This window comes from Ambystoma mexicanum, chromosome 4p (assembly GCF_040938575.1).
Source record: "Ambystoma mexicanum isolate Mex_15411 chromosome 4p, UKY_AmexF1_1, whole genome shotgun sequence".
Classification (NCBI taxonomy): domain Eukaryota; kingdom Metazoa; phylum Chordata; class Amphibia; order Caudata; family Ambystomatidae; genus Ambystoma; species Ambystoma mexicanum.
This window is the reverse complement of record NC_090927.1, coordinates 1,047,632,076-1,047,651,151: the sequence shown is the minus strand read 5'-3', so window position 1 is coordinate 1,047,651,151 and position 19,076 is coordinate 1,047,632,076. Positions and strand designations below refer to the sequence as shown.

At 42.4% G+C, this 19,076-nt stretch overlaps 1 protein-coding gene across 4 annotated transcripts in view; it reads right to left on the bottom strand.

Moving 5' to 3' along the window:
- The window catches only part of MCM9 (minichromosome maintenance 9 homologous recombination repair factor), a 907,286-nt gene that overhangs the window by 446,775 nt on the left and 441,435 nt on the right, over positions 1-19,076 (bottom strand). The gene's annotated exons all lie outside the window — the stretch shown is intronic.

Sequence of the window (19,076 nt, the reverse complement as noted above, 5' to 3'; positions counted from 1 at the left end):
CACAAGAATCCCTTTTATCTAGATCCAGATCCAGAGAACAAAAGGAATCCATAAGAGACTGTGCAGTTTTAGCTCATGCACAAAGCACACTCTGGTATGACAAGCTACTTGACATGGTTTGATAAGCCAAGGAAAAGAGCAATTCTAATGCGCCTTAGGTCCAACCTGCTATTTAGAAAAGATAGCGGTTGGGGGCATGGCCAAGGTCCATGCTCTAAGGACATGCAAGCTCCTGCTCCAATCCTGCAATAGATCCTTTTTCTGGGTATGCTGGGTCCTGTTTCTGGCCCAATTTGCTCTTTGGAGTGTTGCAGGTGAAGCGTGCCGGCATTCAACACACTTCGGAGGTCGACGAAGCTGCTTGGAGCCTCATACTGGGGCAGCACGGTCACGCCCCGGCAGGCAAGATGACGGATGAGGCAGCCTCCTGCTGTGGTCGGGGGGGGCAGAGTGCATTGTTAGGGAGAATTCTCTTTAGGCTGAATTTCCTAACCTAGTGAGTCCCCCAGCAGCTTTGCTGGATTTCTGGAGTTTGTTTTTTTCCTCCTGCCAAGAGTGAGACTCTTTTTCTCCCACTCTTGGAAATGTTTATGGTGTTCCTTTGACTGTTAATGTGTTTTATGGGCTATGGGGTCCTTTACTCCATAGGGTCTCATGTGTTTTTATTATGTGTGTTACGCAGCACCCTCCGTGCAGTAACACAGGGGTGTCATAGTGACCCCCCACCATAGACTCCATACCCCGGGACTGACTACTGTCTCCCATGGCATGTAAAGTCACCATTGGCTTTACTAGTCCCAAATTATTAACAGAAATCAGTACAAACCATCATATTGTGGACGTACTGGTCGGGGCAATTCGATTGCCCCGGGGTCTGTTAGTCGAGGGGGTACGTCTCCGTCCCCCCTGATCGAGTTTTGGCTGGTGGCAGTGGAAAATACTTTATATTCGACCGCAAATATTTTCCTATGGGATTTTCCCATTGTTCGAGGCTACCAACTTTAATTATTTAATTCTCATAGCCTCGAACATACCGCCGGTTTATTTATTTAATATTAATTCGCCGGTTGGTATTTTTTGCCAGGACTCGATTCTAAAATGGCGTCTGTGTTCTCTTCTGTGACTCCAACCCAAGTTGAGCCCTTTGTTCCACTTTTTGGCGGGCTTCTCCACAGAAGCCTCCAAAAGTGGTGCCACTCTGTCTGGGTACCACAGGGGGTATGGGAGGGGGTTTAGGCACCCTGGACTGAGTTACCTTGGTAACTCAAGTCGCACTCTTGTGTGATTGGCCCAAGTGGTGAGCCGGCCGGCTCACCACTTAGCATGTTTGATTGACAGCTGGGCTGAGTGAATGGGGGTATGCTGCATAAAAGCAGGGCTTTGGGGACTGGAACTTCAGAAGTCGCCACAGGACCTGAGAATCCGACGAGGGAGAAGCTGAGCCGACCTACCAAGACGACACCACCGGTGGAGCCCTGCGGAACCGACTCACCACTTCCCGACGACAGAGAAGATCTCCCGGCTGGAGAGGCTTCTTCCCCTGACTGGTGGGCACAACCAGTTTTACCTTCCTTCTTCGCACCCCAGACCGGTTTGTGGTCGAACTGCCCGTGCCAAGCACCCCGGCGGCCGGAAAGCCACTCACCACTGAACCGCGAATCAACGGACCGCTCCTTGTACCTGAGAAACTCAGCGGTTGGTTTCTTCCCTGGCAGTGCAACGGACTCCTGTCTTCCTCCCCGACGAGATCCTCTCTTCCCCCGGACGAAGCACCGACTTGCATCCGCTGCCAGGAACAACTGCTCCCGCTGGAGTGTTCTCACCACTTTAAGGTACCGTGTCCGCCAAACCTCCCTTTGTAAAGATTGCTACAAGGTAATAATAACTCCTTAACCTTCTGGACTGGGCTGGCTGCCTTGACCCTCTAACTGGTCCCTTTCTTTGGTCCAACTCCTTTTTGAACCATTACAAGACTTTTGTGCACTGCAACCGTGTGACCTCAGACACATTTTGTTGGATCCACTGAAAGTGGATCCGGCCTACTGAACTCTAACTTCACGGTTTTACTTTGCCTTCCTCTCTTGTTATGTTCTTGTAAAAGTGTTGGGATCTGTTTCAACTTGTTCTCTGCTTTTGTCTCCCTTTTAAAAACAAACTATTAGAGTGCCATCTACGTTAAGTGCTCACCGCTGTCTGAAAATAAATGGGGCTTTACTTAAGACTTGTCTAATATTCTTTTAAGGGAATGTATATCTTTTAGTGACCGTGTTTTTGAATTGCTTACTATTGGTGCAGATGTGGTTTTAAATAAAAAATTATATCTCTTTTACACCAAGCCCTGGTCAGTGTTTACTTGTTCTATTGTGTTCTCTTGACCTATTGTGAATACTCTGTATACTGCCTAACTCTTCTTGAGGGAAGTCTGACTGCTCAGCCACATCTACCAAGTGAATCTGTGTGGTACAGGCTGCTACCAAGTGGGTTTACTGCCAAACACCTGTAGTCTTAAATCTTTTGCAGTGGTCCCAGAGGGAACTGCACAGGTTTCTGCCTAACATGCATGTGCGGCAGTGGTACGCTGCGTGAGCCCCCTACTAGTGGCACTCGAAGGCTGCTACATGTAATGCTGTACCAGGCTGGAGCGGCCGCAGTGATTTGCAGTGCAGCAGTGGTGGGGCAGGGAGCCTGAAATGAGATGAGCCTTAGGGGAGTGTGGATCCAGGCCAGCAGTTGTGAGCCTAGTGAAAAGTGCGAGCAAGCAGTGGCTGCTGCGGCTTGTGCTCTGGGACCCCTGAAGGGAGCGCTATGTCCTTTATTGCTGTGGAGCCGGCAGGCCCCTTTTGAGGAACCACGGGTTCCCAACACTAGGATCTGTTTTTGAAAGACAAAGCCACCCAGGCCTTTGCTTCCAGGAAACCTTCTACAAGTTTAAAGGTCTCATACCCAAAGCAGTGGACACAACCCTGCCCTTACGGTGGAGGCCAGAATTCCACTGAATATCACAGCGCAACCTATCTTTAAAGAGAATCTTCAGGCACTTCAAGCCCGTTTGTCTGAGATTACGCCATGTTCCATCAAGGCAGCCTGCGAACAGCTTGATGAGCCGGATCCAAAATGTCATCGGTGCTGTGGATGTCTGTCAACCGCTGGACCTATGAATAAGTGCTGCCTTTACTAGATTTCAGACCTTAAGACTCCAGAAGATGATCCCCAGCGTCTTGTCAAACCAGCTTATCAGCAATGCAGTGGGTGCTACACATAGGCTGTTTCTGCAGATTGTGGTGCTGACAGACCCTGGATTCTGGGGCGCTGGGGCACCCTGAGGGTTCTGGGCACAGCACCGCTTGCTGGGCGCCAATTTATGGACTGGCTGTGGGGGGAGATTTCGAGAACCCCCCTGTTTGGAGGTGGAACTTCAGTGCTGGTGCGGCGAGTTCCTGCAGGCCCCCTGCTGTGGCCCCTGCTGCATTCTGGATGTAGGTGGCCCAATGAAGGGGAGACCTGCCGCTACAGCAACTATCTTCCACGACGTGGACACACTGTCCTGCTGATACTCAAGTACTACATTGTTGTGCTTGCCTGCTCCCTGCACTGTGTGGAAAGTGTGCCTACTACCGGACCCTGCCCCGCAGTTGACGCGTGTAAGAGCTGCCAACAGCACTGCTATACTTCTTGTGGGGATGCCCCATTGTCCTCTCCTTGCCATCTCACACAATACTATACTGCACTGTGAGCATTTACAATACATCCTGGGTATGCCGGCCAATAAGCAGAAGGGTGACAACAGGGTCTCTATAATGGAATCATTTGCAGTTAAGGGCAAACAGCGAGACCCTGCAACATTGAGGGAGGAGCAGCAGTCAGGCGCGCCAATGCCTCAGGAGATGCCCCACGATGACAAGATCCTTGCAGCAACTGTGGCATTGCGAACCTCGCTGGAGGAGTCCCCAGGGAAAAAGAGGTTCTTGCAATAGGTCTGAGGTTGAGGATAGATTACAGTTATGTTTGTTCTGTCCTGTTTACTCCTATCTCAGGAAGAAATAACTTTTACAGATAATAAAAAGGTGGGGGTGTTCAACATGCGCATGCAGCTTTCTTTCAAGTTCTGACCAAGCCGGATTTGCACTCTGCGCTTTCACTTTGAAACAATGTATTACTGTTGAATTAATGTCAACATTATTTTATTCCTTTTTAATCATTCATATATAATTCATATCAACCTATTTAGTTTAAAGTCATGGTTTCAGTTGCATGATTTAGGAATTGTAATGAGGGAATGTTCTGATATATGTTACTGAATTGTATTTGACTCAAAATTTTTATAATTTTCGAAATAAAGACTTATTCGTTCATTCAAATAAGGAAACCCTGTTCACTGCCATCATAGGGGAAGACACAGGCCTTTACAGCAACTAAAACAGGATTTGTGTTTTAAAACATTCTAGAGATTCCTTAAGGGGCTAGTGTACGACTATGGGGCAGGCCGAGGTACAGCTAGTTGGTTTTCACTCACTCACTCATTCATTCCGGTTTTGTAATCTGGGCACCCCTTTTTGGATTTATTTTTATGAAGTCTACTTTCCTCCATATTTTCTATGGCATATGTAATTCCCTGTTGTAGCACACAGCACCTTAAGTGCAGTTGCAAGAACTACTGTTCCCAAGGATAGGCGGCTACTTTTTATCCTACCTACACTTTTCTTGTGAAACCAGCACTCCCCACCTTATGTGAATTGCTGAGGGGACACTTTTGCCATTCTCCTGTAATGTTTTTGTTACAGTAACAAATCCATCTGCTCATTTTGTGAAACTTGCAACTCAGGCTGCATTTGCAACTGCGTTAAGGGACATGTGGGACATCATTGATCCAAAAGGGTCACAGTTTTTTTTTTTTTGCCAACTTGGGAAGTTTTGCTATTTCTTGGTCCTTCTGCCATGCTGGGTGGTGGATGTCCTTGTGTGCCTTTTGCCTTTGCCGGGATTCCTTTGTGAAGGCCGCCCGAAGGCACTAGTGAGGACAGGAAGTTGAGAGGACTACGAAACTCCCCAGGTCTTTGTCCTCCAGTGTGCCTGCTTAGATTAATTTCTAAAAGGGTTCTGGCTTTCATGGAAGGACAGCCTTCACCCCAAGTTTGAATTACAGCATGCACGTTGAATAACAGGCTTCCTGAATAAAAGGCGAAGGTCTTGATGCTGAAGCGAGAGTCGACCACTGGAAGATCCATTCCGAACAGGAGAAGGAGGACAATGTCTGCAGCTACCTCCAGAGACCGCCAGAGCCCCGTGGGTGACTGTTGCTGCTCTAGGCCTCTTTTCCGGGCTAAAATACGGTGGTGTGGAAGGTTGCCCAGAGCATTGCCAGTGGTACAGATTCGTTCAAAACCTTCCACCCATCACTTTTGTGGTCACAGTTTGTCTCACTATGTGAGAGAGGGTATGCCCAGACATGGGTCCCTTGCACGCTGCGCCATAGGGAACCTAGCTGCACCTCACTGAGGAGGCCCAACAAGGCTGAAACATGTCTGGGGTTGCTTGTGTTTCCGTGCAGAGGGGACCTGGCCTAGAAGTTCGGGTTGGGCTGCTACCATTGGTGGCAGTACCTGATTGATTTGCATTTGGCTGGACCCCTTTTGCAATGGCGCAGACGGGCTAAAAAACGGTGGTGTGGAAGGTTGCCCAGAGCATTGCCAGTGGTACAGATTCGTTCAAAACCTTCCACCCATCACTTTTGTGGTCACTAGCCCTCTTTTCCAAGCAACAGGGATGCCCCAATCTGGACGACTTACTCCCTTAGACTGGTGGGACCAACCAGTCTGAAGACCTGCAGGTCAAGCCATCCCATGACGAGCTGTGACCTTCACCGGCTGCTAACCGCCAATACCCTGGGACCTGTGGCCAGTGTGCAGTGCATCGCCTTTCGAAGAACGAATCCTCCTGAAACTTTGGTGGGATCCCAACGGACCTCCAGAGGCAAGATTCTGCTCCTTGAATCCCCTCATACAAAGATTGGACAGAGAAAGCAAGCCGAATCGACCAGGCTGTAACCGTTCTTCATTGATGCTGAGAGCCTCTCCACTATGCTGCTGCGAGATCCTTTAAGTGTCCCTTCTTCAGTCTGCCTGACCAAGAATCTGATGACTGAGTCTGCTGCATTGTGAAAGCATTGTGCTGCACCTTTTTCTTCACACCTAAGGTACTGTAAGACTCTTGGTAGAACTTACCTGGGGTTATTTTGCTGCTCCTATGTTGCTGGAGTGCTGATTTGCGTGTTTGGGAGTTTGCCCATACATGTTCACCCACGCCTAACACCTGTGAGCCTACATGGCACCTTCTCCGAAGCCTGTGATCCTTTTCCCAACAGAGACACTGTACTTACTTGCTAGAAGTCTTCTTCTGGAACTCTTGACTCTTTACTGCTGCTGCCTTACTCATTTTGCACACCAATCTGACTCAGAGACACTTATACTTATGTGGGGATGGACTGCTAAAGCCTAAGCCTAAGGCCTCTGATTTAAATGCAAGTCTTACCTGATCTGTGTTGGTTTTCGATACATTAATTCTTACTTGAACCACTGATTCTAAAGTATTATTTAGCAAGTGCTTGAGTTGCTTTCAACTGTAACAAGTCATTTTACTTACCAGTATTATAATTTAAGGATTGTTGGTTGATAAATACTTTTGCTAATCTAAAGAACCTTTTTTACTTACCCGCATTCCAACTTACAGTTTTCCATTTTAATGGCGATAACCTGCAAAAGTCCTAATATATATATATATATATATATATATATATATATATATATAGTAGTGGCTGTGTAGTTATGGTTAAGTTGCTGTTTCCACAGGAAGAGCCCTTTTTAGGTGGATTATAACTTCGCTCTCCCTAGACGAATCCTCACAAAACTTTGCAAAAAGAGTATATGGGTCCCTCTGAATTTCTTTGCAAAGTTTGGTGAGGTTTGGTCCAGGGAGGGCAAAGTTATAAGTGGGGGTCCCAAAACTTATTTTTTTCCCATAGACTGAATGGGGAAAAAAAACTTTGCTCACGCCTACAGCCCAAACCGCTGGACGAATTTTCACCAAATTTGGACCAGGAGCAGCGGCTTGGTCCCAAAAGCGTGCTTTTGTAAATATGGTGAAAATCCATCCAGTATTTTTATTTAAAATGACCAAAAAGTAGGGCACAAAAATTTTGTGATATCTATGTTCGGTCCGCGGACACACTTCCCTGTTCGCTCCGCGGACAGGGTTCTGATTGGCTGGGCGATGCGCGTCGTGTCCGCGGACATTGGAAGTGTTCGCTGATTGGGTGGTTTAGAGCGTGTGGTGCGTCAGATTTTCTGGGCACGCCCGCCATCTTGTATTCGCAGACATTCGCGGACAGCACGGTGATACTTGGTGGAAAAATACTATTTAGTCAAGTGTGTTGGCGTGTAAGACTGTTTGGGGAGGGTGGCGGAGTAAGAGATGGGTTAAATGTTGTATTTATTTAGGTGGCAGGCACCCCTGTTGTGTTCGGTCTGACCGCGGACAATACGGGTGTCCTGAAATGTTCGTAAATAAACAAAATGGGGCGTCCTGAGGACACTACGCCTGTCCATATGGTTCGTAGGCAAGTTGAAACTGTTCTAAGAACACATCAAGTGTCCTGGGATGTTCGTCAATAAACAAAATGGGGGTGTCCTGAGGACGCTATGCCTGTCTGTATTGTCCGTAGGCAAATTGAAATTGTTCTAAGAACACATCAAGTGTCCTGGGATGTTTGTAAATAAACAACATGGGGGTGTTCTGAGGATGCTATGCCTGTTTGTATTGTTCGCAAGCAAGTTGAAACTGTCCTACGAACACACGCGGTGTCCTGAAATGTTCGTAAATAAACGAAATGGGGGTGTCCTGAGGGCGCTGTCCGTATTGTTCGTGGGCAAGTTGAAATTGTTCTAAGAACACATCAAGTGTCCTGGGATGTTTGTAAATAAACAACATGGGGGTGTTCTGAGGATGCTATGCCTGTTTGTATTGTTCGCAAGCAAGTTGAAACTGTCCTAAGAACACACGCGGTGTCCTGAAATGTTCGTAAATAAACGAAATGGGGGTGTCCTGAGGGCGCTGTCCGTATTGTTCGTGGGCAAGTTGAAATTGTTCTAAGAACACATCAAGTGTCCTGGGATGTTCGTCAATAAACAAAATGGGGGTGTCCTGAGGACGCTATGCCTGTCTGTATTGTCCGTAGGCAAATTGAAATTGTTCTAAGAACACATCAAGTGTCCTGGGATGTTTGTAAATAAACAACATGGGGGTGTTCTGAGGATGCTATGCCTGTTTGTATTGTTCGCAAGCAAGTTGAAACTGTCCTAAGAACACACGCGGTGTCCTGAAATGTTCGTAAATAAACGAAATGGGGGTGTCCTGAGTGCGCTGTCCGTATTGTTCGTGGACAAGTTGAAATTGTTCTAAGAACACATCAAGTGTCCTGGGATGTTCGTAAATAAACAAAATGGGGGTGTCCTGAGGACGCTATGTCTGTCTGTATTGTCCGTAGGCAAATTGAAATTGTTCTAAGAACACTCATATTGTTCACGGACATTAAAAGTGCCCATATGGCATAGTTAAAATGTTTGATTCTGTGGGTGTGGTCTATGGATGTGATATGCTGCAGTGGTTGTTGCCAGGGCCTAGAGTCTTGGGTGCATAGTCGTACAGCCATGCACCCAAGACTCTATGCCCTGGCCACAACCACCGCAGCATACCACACCCATAGTGGCTTATAAGTTTGGTACCCAAGAACAAATGTATAAGCAACGAAGTTATAAGCTAGTATGGGTGTGATATGCTGTAGTGATTGTGGGCAGGGCCTATAGTCTTGGGTGCATGGCCAAAGGCCATGCACCCAAGACTAAATTTATAAGCACTGAAGTTATAAGCCACTATGGGAGTAATATGCTGTAGTGGTTGTGGCTAGGGCCTAGAGTCTTGGGTGCATGGCCAAGACCAAGTTTATAAGCACCGAAGTTATAAGCCACTATGGGAGTGATATGCTGTAGTGGTTGTGGCCAGGGCCTAGAGTCTTGGGTGCATGGACAAGACCAAATTTATAAGCACCGAAGTTATAAGCCACTATGGGTGTGATTTGCTGCAGTGGTTGTGGCCAGGGCCTAGAGTCTTGGGTGCATGGCCAAGACCAAATTTATAAGCACCAAAGTTATAAGCCACTGTGGGTGTGATTTGCTGCGATGGTTGTACTTATTATAATATACTTACTGTTTGGTTTAGTAACTGGAGTACATATATTCCTTGTTAATTTCTGTGATAAAAGAAAAGATCATGTTAGTGTTGGTAGCTTGTAACGACTTATAACATTGAATAATCGACTTTTTTTTTTACCCTCATATTTAGTAGATTGCAAACCAGTGTACTGTGCAATTTGCTCAGTTTCTCTGTTTGTTGCTAAAATCATTGGGTCTGTAGAAAAAAGAAATCCAGGTTGGATTAAAAAAAAAACCTTTTTTTGTTATGCTACAGTCTATTTGTTCGTTTGTTTTCAGTGTTCTTGTTGTTTCTGGCTAATGTTCTATATGTTGGCTTGTTGCAGATTTTTGGAACAGTTGGATACCTGTTGGCATATTCGAACTGTGTATTTCTTGTTATAATGAAGTGGTATTGATTTATCCGTTTGGATATTGTAAAATCTTGGGGCAGTTAGATACTAGTTGGCGTATTCTAACTGTCTGTTTTTTGTTATAATGTAGTGGTATTGATTTATCTGTTTGGTTATTGAAAATCTTGGGGCAGTTAGATACCAGTTGGCATATTCTAACTGTTTATTTTCTTTATATAATTTAGTTGTATTCATTTATCTGTTTAGTTGTTGTAGAATCTTGGGCCAGTTATATACCTGTTGGCATATTCTAACTGTATTTTTGTTATAATAAAGTGGTACTGATTTATCTGTTTGGATATTGTAAAATCTTGGGGCAGTTAGATACCAGTTGGTGTATTCTAACTGTCTATTTTCTATTATAATGTAATGGTATTGATTTATCTGTTTGGTTATTGGAAAATCTTGGGGCAGTTAGATACTTGTTGGCATATTCTAACAGTTTATAGTTTTTTAATTGAAGTTTTGTTAATGTTTAAGTACGGATTAGTTAATAAATTTTGGTTTTAAGAACATTAAATAAGCATTTGTAAGATTTCCTGGTAATCTCTGCTTTAGAGTAATGGTACTATCATTACATTCGAACCATCCACATTTTCTTTTATTTTTTTTATTTTTTTTTTTATTTTTGTATATAATCTATATTAGATTTTTACAAAAGGAGTTCTCATGGTTTCGTGCACCTGACCGAAGAAAAAGAAATATTGAGATGTTGAGAGTTGCACACCCATAAGTGTTTAAAACAATATTCTTAGTGTTTACACCATCCACAATGAAAGAGAGTTCGATGGCTTTACTAGCTAGATGTCAGAGATATCAGAGAGATGGGTAAACTTTTCCATGGTGATATTTAGTAGTTTTGCCGTCGGGGTTAGCCATCTGGTTTGGGCTCCTGTGATTAGGCGATTCCACCACATGTCTTCGTCATTGATGAAGGAGTTTGCGAACAAGGGACCAAAGAAGGCGTCCCTTTCCTGTGCAAGCGCTGGACAGGACATCAGGAGATGTCTTATGGATTCTGTATTTTCAGAGTTTTTACAGAGGCGACATGATTTCTCCTTGGTGTTAGCTCGGATGGCTAGAATTTCTTTTGTCGGAAGCAGATTAAGACGGGCTTTCAATAGAGTTTTCATAGACCAGTTGCTCGGGTATTTTTTACAGTATTCCATAGGCTCTTTAAGTTTGGTGAAAACGGGTGGTAGATGGGTTAACAGCTTGTTTGATGTTGCTTTTTCATTCGTATTTATCCAGTCTAACCACTCCATTTTAGATTTTATTCTTAACGGGTTCTTGATTAATTCGTCTTCTGAACAGGCTATCGCCTGTAGGGATTGTAACTGGGTATCAACCCAGTTTTTGAGTAGCTTATTGTTTCCCTTACTGATTTCATCATTAATCATACGGTATATTTGAAGACTCTCTGGATCTCTTATTTTTCTGTATAGCTGAATCCCACTTTGTGCCACCACTGCAGCTATAGAGAGCAGACCTAGTTCGCGTCTTATTGCTGCAGAGGATGTGGATTTAGGAAGTCCAAGAGCTGTTCGCCAAATATGGCCTTCTAGTTTGGTCCAGAGCGTCGATGGAATTGTTGGTGTTGCATCCATGCCGTACGTTAGAGATGGGATTACTTTAGCTTTATAGAAATGGATTGCGGGTAAAAGACTGAATTTTCCGTATTTTCTATGGACTGCTCGAAGCTGGGATGCTAGATGTTTCGCCTTTGTCCATAGAGTTTGTTGCATCGTGTTGGCGTTCTTAGAACTGTCAATTTCCACTCCCAAATATTTGAATGTTGTAACGACTTCAATTTTTGCTTGATGAAGGAACCACTGTAGATTTTCTTTCTTTTTATTCCCCTGTTTTTGGAAGATCAGGACTTTGGTTTTTTCTTTGTTTATCTTTTATATATATGCAGTATATTGACCTGCTTTGGTTGTGGCTCCTGTGTGGTAGATTATACCTATTGTTGTGAAGGTTTTCTTACCAAGTGATACTAGTGATACTTGACCATGTGTGAATCCAGTCAGCTTGCTGTTGTTTTTGGTACGATCTGCATTGTAGCGTATAATCATTAGTATTACGTATTTATTATGTGTTTGTATCAGTAAGGTGGAGCGATTATCCGAATTGCATATAGTACATAATCTACCATGGTTTGCATTTTGTACAAGTTGCTGAAATGGAACGGATTCACAATTGGGTATGGACACATACACAAAGCGCTCATTTGGGATTTGTTCCTGTGTCACATTGTTGCAGAGAGTGCATGTATGTTTCCACATGTATGAAATCTGGAAGATTTCATTTATAGGTATGTTTTTGTTTTCCGGTACTTGTAGTGGGTACATTAGAAATTCTTGTGGATCTTCCTGTGAGTTTATAGTGAATTTCACCATTCCAGCACGGTAGTCCAATTGTTGTCTTATTCCACTATACGTGTTGTCAGGATTGTTTGTTGCGTTTCTATGAAGTACTAACATTAGCAAACACAATTGGTCTGTACTGTGTAAGTAAATGTTGTCAACAATTGGTGGTAATTGAAATAGAATATTCATTGCTACATTTGCGTAGCAACTTACACCAGTTATATTTGAAAATTTAAATGGACCAGATAAGTCTGTGTCCAAGTCATTTTTTCAGAATGTGTGTTGTTTCTTTGAAGAAGTACTTGAGTTACTTTGAGTAATAGGTTCTTCTTTGGTTGTGGTAATTGATGAAGTATTAGTTTCTTTTACTCTCTTTGGAGGATTTGCAGTGACATCCTGTTGCATTTCTGTTTGATTTAGTTTTCTTTTACAACGTTTTACTTTTTGTGGAACAGGATATGTTTTTAGATGGGGGGTGAATAGTGAACGAAGTCTATTGTATTCTAAAATGCAAGGAATATGAGCGTTTACTTTACTTGCATCAAAGTTGATTAGAAATAGACCGTCAAGTGTACGTAAGCGTGATAGTGCTACGTAGCTCATGCCTTATTTAAAGACTTACCAATATCTATCAATGCTTTGTTTAGGGTAAGACCTTGTGATTTATGAATGGTGACTGTGTATGCAAGAGTTACAGAAAATTGTTCTCTGCATACATACATGTCTTTGAAGAGAAGGAATCGAGCTGTTGAGCGTCCTATCCTTTTCACTTCTGAAAGTTTGTCAAAGAGAATATTGACAAACTGAATGTTGTTATCGTCGCGTGGGTATGTTTGAAAGCCAACAACTGTACCCAGTGCTCCATTAACTAGTCCTTGATCCAGGTCAAGGTTACTTTAAGCATTACTCTACAGTTTAAGGATAATTTTAATATTTTTTCCAACCTAGCTGTGTTAGAGATTGAATTTTCTAAACTATTTAATCTTGTTGTAGCTTGCTCACACATTGGTAGTGTCATACCATCTACGTCTAGTTTGTCTGTGACGCTAATTTCAATTATTGGTTGCATTTCTTTTTTCAACGTTGTTTCATTGAATTTGGAAGAGCTTGCAAGAGTTGGCATTAAGGCCATACAATTGATATTTTTGTGTGCTAATTCTTCCATAACATCCGCAGCACATGCATTATCTCCATAAAGTGCATGAATGTGCCGGGCTTTCAATATTGTTTGTGCTTCTTGAGATGGTATACCAACTCTAATACTTTTTAAGATGCTGGCATAAGTGAGATCTGCAGATTGCAGCATGTTTTCTGTTAATTCTCTGTATTGGAAATGTTGCCAACGGTTGACATTTCCTATGCTGCCAACAGTTTTACGGCCGAGTTTGTATCCTTAGGTTTTAAAAATAGGCTCACCTTTCACTGGTGTAAATTGAAGAAGATCTCCGAAAACAATAATGTGTTTTCCTCCAAAGAGCTCTTCGTAGTTTGTTTTGAGTACTTCTTGTAATCTGAGGTGAATCAAAGCCAACATTAGGCTGGAGACCATGCTCACTTCATCTATTAGTAGCATTTTCATTTGTTTTAATACTCTGCGTAGTTCCATTGCAGCTTCTGTAGAAAGTTTGTAATAGTCTAATTTGTTTTGGTGTTCTACTGGCAGGATTAGTAATCGGTGTAAAGTGACACTGCCTATGTTGTAGGCAGCTAAACCTGTGGGGGCAGTGACAACAGCTGACAGTTTGTTGTTTGTCAATTGTTGAAGGAATTTGCTGATTTTGATTAAGAATGTTTTGCCAGAACCAGCTTCACCACTGATGTACAGTAGTATAGGTTTGTAATTTTGCAGGTGCATTCTTTATTTTCATGTTGTACTCCATGTGCAATTTTTTTTGTTACTTCTTGAAAAATGCTACGCTGCTCATTGTTTAGTTTTGATTGTAGTGTAGTTAAGTCTTCTTTATCTTCATACTGACACATGGTGTTTTCTATTTCTGTCATAGCTAATTCTGCCTCATTTGCTATAAGTGGCTGTCCCAGTGGTTCTTGGCTTCCTGTTACAGAAGGTTGACTACTGTCAGGAGTGTCCTTATCTAGTTGGACCTGGAATTCTTCTTCGTGTTGCCGTTCATTGTGCAACATTGTTTTGTAGTGTGTAAAGTTTACATCGGTTAAAGTGCTTTCATTTGCTTTGAAAGCATCTTCGTAGGAGTCATAGTTATCTAGTATTTCTTCTTATTTTCTCCATGGTTTAAAGAGTTGTAGCAGGGACATGTAATATAGTTCTTTATGTTGAGGAGTCTTTAATGACAATTTCATATGATTAATTAAACTTGGTTTGGTGCGTTTTACTAAGCTGCCTTCACAATTTGTCACTCTGTATCTACCATTTTTTTCATCGGGTTTTATATAATTTTTGTATGTGAAGTTTTGGGCTATGTGGTATAGACACATGGTTTCCAAAGTGGTACTTCTGTTTGGGTAGTATGTGTCCAGCAAATTGTTTTTCAAAATGTCTTGGCTGTTGGGATCATTTTTGGCTATTGTTTCTATGTCGTCGTATGATTTGAGAACTCTTTTTCTAGATTTAACAGGACCAAGACTTAGCCATACTATATTTTCAGATTTGCCATACAAAGCAGTACCGGTTAAACGATCTGCTGCTTCATAGGAGCCACATTCTCTATGGGAGAGCATTTTTATGCCCAAGCTGTACAATTTCTGAGACAGTGTTTTGTCTGATGACAGGTCATTCCAGAGTTCTTGAAGCTCTGTTTTTTTCTGCTTTGGTTAACTGCAGTGGAATTGTCTGCAATGTACTGCACATCTATGTTTGCATTCCATAAGAGGGCAATGATTGCATTGTAATCATTGATATATTTTTCTTCTTCTGTTCTTTTTATGCACTATAAAAGAACACTACTTCCTACTCTCACTGAGCCTGCATCTCCCCCTCCTCTGGGGACCCGGACACTCTCTAGCGAGGCTGTGCTCGACATGGGGAACTACTGCTGATTTATGGACCATGCAAACATGCGTGAGAGCATGCTGCACCAACAACAATTGAAGTTCGTTTTTTTTGCAGTGTGCACATTCCGTGAGGACACAGGCTGAAAACATCCTGCCTGGTGAGTGCACCTCCCGGATCACCATGACTTTTGCCTTTGTTGTGTTTCAGCCATACTATGGCTGATGCTAGTTACCACCTTCCAAGATGGCGGTCGATACCAACTTTCCCTTTGTCTCTGCCTGCCCAGCTCTTGCCGTAGTACGATTGGTCCCTGGTCTGTACTTATGGGCCAATCCCACGCCGGCAGGTGGACGCCGGCCCTCCTCCCCAAGGCCCGCCTTCTAAGGCCCGGTTTGTTTTCCCTGTTCGTTTTACCAGTGAGTCCCTCCCTTTTCATTTTCCTGCCCTGTATTTCCTCCCCTGTCCCCCCTCTTTGCTCCTTCGTTTCTCCGTTTTGCCCCCCTGTCCCCTCACCCCACTCTATGCTCCGTGTGGCTCCCCTGTCCCCCACCCCCTCTATGCTCCGTGTGGCTCTCCTGTCCCCCCACCCCCCTCCATGCTCCGTGTGGCTCCCCTGTCCCCCCACCCCCTCCTCCCCTCCTACTCCGTGTTCCTCCCCTCCCCACCTGATTTGTCCCCTTGCCCCCTCTCCTCCTCTCTCCCTTTTCTTCTCCTACCCCTCCATATCCCATGCCCCTCCCCTATTATTTGTCTTACGACCCTCCTGCCCTCTCTCCCCTGTTCTCCTTTGGTGTGGTCTCTCTCCCTCTCTGCACTCTGCTACCTCATATCCTTGCTTAGACATGCTTGATGGCTGCATGTCTTGTCTCCCCCTCTATCACCCCTCTCCCCCCCTTTCTGTCCCTCATGCCATTGGCACTTACTCCTATCATGTGTCCCTTGACCTTTGATAGCAGCCTGTCTGTCCATCCTCCCCTTCCTCTCGTTTTTCACTTGCACTACATTCAATTGTCATCATGCATTAATGTTACTGCTTGTTTGTTCTCATGTTCTTTCCCTCCCCCTCCCCTCCATAAATGTTTCAGCACTTGCACTATCAGAAATGTCGCCAGGCCTAGTATGATAGTTATGTTCACATTCTGAATTGTTTCAAGGACTTGTAAGAATGTAATTTTGTTTCTCCCATGTTCCCTCCCTCCTTGAAGCGCTTTGAAACACATTGTGTATAGGCGCTATACAAATAAACAATCAATCAATCAATATGTATTTTTAGGTGATTTACCTTTAACACTATGTCTAACTGAAGACATGAAGTTGTTTACTTGACCTCTTTTTGTAATTGGTCTAGGGAAACCAAAGCGGCATTTGGTGTAGTATTTCCCTTTGTTTTTGTATTTGCGACAATATTTGCCACATTTCTGTCTTTGAAATTGTAAACTTTGTGCATGAAGATCACTATTTGTTGCTTCCGATGGAATTTCACAAGTGATATATTTTTCGATAAACTGTAACACAGTGGCATCATTGTCTTGACCAAATTTAGGAGCATCTTTAATCCATAAAAGCATGTGGATATGTGGTGCTCCTGTGGCTTGGTATTCTTTTCTCCAAAAGAAGTGTTGCATTTCTACGAGGGGAGGAACAGTTTTTTACAAATAAAGTGTAGCATAGCAATGAAGCGATGATGAAAATATCTTGAAACATTAACAGGATCTAGAGAACAAAGTTCTCCAGGTGTTAGTATATCTATGTTTGTTTTTGTTTGATATGCGTAGGAAATCATGTAAATCTTCCCATGCATATTCTGCACAACTTAATGTAACAAACCAAGTGGGTGGGCCAAGGTTTCTTATCATACAACGTACATCTCCATGACGTTGGAACCAGTACTCTTTAGTACCACATGTGTTTGCTAATAGATTTGTAATACTTGATTGTAAAACCTCATCTTTTTCTTGCACTTTTTGTAATAATTGTGTAGCTGACATATTTTGAAAGTGGGTTCCTGATTTTAATGTGTGTGCAACTCCGTAACAGAGTTGCTAGTTCACTTTCAAAGAGTAGGTGGAATATGTATTCCACATTTTGTCTAAATCTGGGATCTTCAGAATACATCCGTAACAAGCGGTATTCTGATACTGTTATTTGAATAGGTCTATCATCGTTCCTTCCTCCTTTGCCAGCAGGAAAAGAGTAGAGGAAAAGCACGTGCTTCTATACTTTTTTCCCATATGCTGATTGGTGATCCTTTTGTTTGTCGCATTTGGTATGTTTCTAGTGCATCTTCTACGGTGTCATTAGAGTGCAATGGATGAATTATATAATGGTCTAAAGTATTGGATACTGTAGCAGGATCTAGAAGCTCAAATTGCCCAGTTTCTGGTGACTCTTGAATTATTTCAGTGGGTTCCTTCAAGTTTTCTTCAATATTAATTTATTTGTAGTATTCATTATTTAGATATTGCAAGGCTTGTCTAACTTTATGTACGTCTACCAGTTGTTGCCAATTTTTTTTGTCTTTTGTAGGTACACCATTTACTAAGATAATTAGAGATTGCTCCATTGGATGTTGCACTCCCATAGTGTGCACATTTTGTTTTAGATCTAATGGTAAATACACTACTTGCCACAAATGCCTTTCACCAATTCAGAGGAAGGTAATTTTGCTGTTTTTGGTTTAAGGCGTAATATTGCTTGAAAGGGGTGCACTGTTTGAATTATGATGTTCTCATATAAATTGAGTTGTTGTAGGGGTTTTGGTAGTGGGAATAATTCCAAATTATTTGTGATAGCACGTGAAGGAGTTTGGTTGTTGTCAAATTTTATAGTGCAGTAACTGCAAAGTATTAAGGGATCAGTTATTTCGTATTTGTTTTCTGCTATAAAATAGAGAGCTAATTCAAACCATTTAGAATATTAATTGTCTTCTATTTTGTACGTAAGGTCTACAGTTTTTGTGTTACTTTTATCAAAAGTTCTGCGGCAACATACACACACATGGTTTGGTATTTCAGCAGATGTACTTTTAAATTTCAGTATTTCTTTTTTGTATGTGTGTAGTAGAAGGTTGCCATGCGTATAATTGTTGCTAGTCTGTTGTAAAGCTATTGCATTTTGTAAGTGGCTTTCACTTCCAAAATATTTCTTCTGGATATAGTCGATTTCTTCAAGTAGGTCTTTGGCTGTACCATGTAGAAGAATGTTATTTAAATCGGCTAGTGCTAAAGCAGGACTTTTAGCATAGTACAGTTTATAGACTAGATTTCTTATAGTTGAATGATGTGTTGATATAATTTTGATATGATGGAAGGTGGTTTTGCAAATAGGTCCTGAAATGCAGGCTAATGAAAATCCTTGTAGTCCTGTGTACTTGCGCACTGGACAGGTATCCATATTTTGCAGTTCATTTTGATTTTGTCTTTGCCTTTCACATACTGATTGAGGAATTGGCATAAAGACTTGAAAGATTTTTTGGGAATGTTACACATTGACGTGCATGGCCATTTGTATACTAGACGTTCTGGTTCAGTTGAATAGAGAGGTAATTCTAAGTTTTCTGGGGATATTTTTTTAAGCATTATTTCTTGTTCGATTATGGCATTATTAACTTTTTATAACCTCGTCCACTGCTATGTATGGCAATTGTATTTGTTTGCTTTTCTTTGTATGCTTCTTCATTGAAATATGGTTTTGTGCTTGTGGTGTGACTCCACTCACCTCCACAGATACTTAATAAGTTATTTTTGTTGACATTTAATTTATGGAGAAGTCTTTTTTGTAATTTAGTCATTAGTTTTGTTAGTGGTTTCATTTTGTTTAAGACTAAAATAAATAACTGTCTTTTGAGAAGGATTGCACTGTCTATCAAAGCTTCTAAGATTAATTTTCTACGGTAGGTTTTAAGGGTTGTGCATGATTTCGTTCCTGTTTTTATAAGATTTTGAAGGACTGTGGCGGAACATTTTTGCTAAAATACTTTTTTTGGTATGCTTACTTGGCACTATATCAAGATTTATGGGAACAGTTTTAGCCGTAGTGGTAGCTGAATTCTTGTTAATCGTTTTCTGTTTCGTTTTACATT